General features: G+C 33.8%; 1 non-coding gene across 1 annotated transcript; it reads right to left on the reverse strand.

The window, feature by feature from the left end:
- Nucleotides 1-675: 675 nt before the first annotated feature.
- On the reverse strand, nt 676-777 carry LOC143201832 (U6 spliceosomal RNA). The gene has a single exon (XR_013007036.1). It is a non-coding gene; the product is annotated as a U6 spliceosomal RNA (small nuclear RNA).
- Between the last annotated feature and the right edge of the window lie 1,335 nt (nt 778-2,112).

Here is a 2,112-nt window from a genome sequence, read left to right on the forward strand (position 1 = left end):
AATATAAACTAACACTTAAATATCACAATATTTTAAAAATGTGTCTTATGATACATGTGTATTATGTATAACATTACATATTACATATATGAACAGATTGTTTCGTAAAAAAAGGTCGAAAATATAAGAAATTGAATGAGTTATCTACCTATAATAGAAGAACTATATTAGGTTATCGTACTTGCAAATTCAGAATATGGAAATTATAAAATGCTTAAAAAAATAATTGCTGAATCTCAATTTAAATCAAATTTTAATCTAAACAATTTTTAATTCTGAAACAGTATCTATTTCAGGTTTACCAACCCTCTTTGCGAGTTGTATCTTCGGCATTCGATTAGTATGTGTTGACAATGGAGAACCGCACATTCGATGCACAATGGTGGACTTCTTTCCTTAATGAGAAACTCATGGGCCCGTTTACAGTGACCAATTTGGAGACGATAGAATAAGATTAATTTGCACCTGCTGATGTGGTGTTAAAGCCCTGATAATACTTTTTTTCTACCTCTACCAAAGCTTGTTGTTATCTGTTAGATCCCATCTGAGTTGGTCTAGATCTCCAAAGATTCTAGTAGAGTGGTGCTTCATGTCTCTATTCCTGAAGAGGAAATAGTGATCCCCCCCTATTCTTGGCTAAGTAATCTCCTCTTTCATTTTCAATGATCTCAGAGTTAGTTTGAGGAACTCTTCATGATTTTGGGTCCTTGCGCCGGCCCCATGCTAATATTCCCTGTATCTTTCCAATTTTAGTATATATACCACCGAGACGAGTACTGACGGGTTAAAGAAATCCCTCTTTAAGTGAAAAAGTATTGTGCTATTTTGAATGAAAATCATATCTATTTGGGAACTCTAATTATTGTAACTCGTAATTACTAATATATACTAATTCAATAATATGTTAAATTTGAAAAAAAGAACCAGTTTTGTGATGATGTGGCGCACAGGAGAGTTTACTGAGACCAGTATTATACCAGTATTTGCATTGCGAATATTCCACCTAATGATGCACCTGTTACGATTGATTCCAATATAACATTTATTGGCCAAACTTAATTCCTTCAAAGTTCTGACTCTCCATATATTTCAAAAAATTCTTTCATGGAAAATGTTCATAGAAATAATGTTATTTTTGTCAATTTCGCTCATTAGCAAGATCTAATCACTGAGGCAAAAATGATACGTAATTTTAAAACAACATATTTTTATGGCAGCTTATTTTTATTTGTTGTTACTGCTATCGAAATACGTAAACCAATATTTATTGAACATAAACAAGAAGATAAACCGTTCCGTTTTTTAATAACGAACTAAATCAGAGCTACCTCAATTACTAAAAGAAACAAGAAGACAATGGCGAAGGGTGACCATAAATTCCGGCAAATCGAGCTTGGAATGAGTCTCAATTCCTTGGCGGCGTATCCGGTAATTACTGAAATTTTCCGTGCGGATTTAATCTGGTTAGGGAACTAATTGACCACACCGTTAGGTTCCCGATCGATAGCGGACCTTTTGTCTTGAGGTAGCCAGAACAAACCAATGTAACAAAGTTTGTCAGGTTGAGTGAAATATATTGGTTGGAGACAAAATAATTTCGATCATCTAAATGTTTCTCAAATAGAATTTATGTATAAATAGTTTAAATGCTGTCCAATAACATATGTGGCGTTGTATATAAAGACAGCTCATAACAAGAAGATTTATATTTAAACTGAGAAAAATATATTCTTTAAGTCATTAGAGGAAATTTGAGAATTTTCGATGTTGCTGTAAACTCAGTCCTGGATATCGGACGAATATTTGCAGATGCTAGATGAACCAAAACAATCTGATCTCGAACAGTACCCGAAATTATATAGAGATGTCAAGCAAAAGCTAAAGATAGAAGGGGAAGCGTACTGGAATGGTGTGGCACCCGATTTGGAAGTTGCTACATCGAAAAGTGAATATCGGACTTTGTACTAAACATTTAGGACATTAATCTATACGAGTAAATGGATTCAACGACAGCATTTAAAAAACAGGTGGACTGAAGGAAAATCACATGAAGAAGTCACATGATGAGCGTTTCGAAGAATGGAAAAAGTTGTAGCCACTCTGAAAGTAATT

The sequence above is a fragment of the Rhynchophorus ferrugineus genome, unplaced genomic scaffold (genome assembly GCF_030347505.1).
Source record: "Rhynchophorus ferrugineus isolate W39M unplaced genomic scaffold, kcgeb_rfMv2 rfM8, whole genome shotgun sequence".
Taxonomy (NCBI): Eukaryota; Metazoa; Arthropoda; class Insecta; order Coleoptera; family Curculionidae; genus Rhynchophorus; species Rhynchophorus ferrugineus.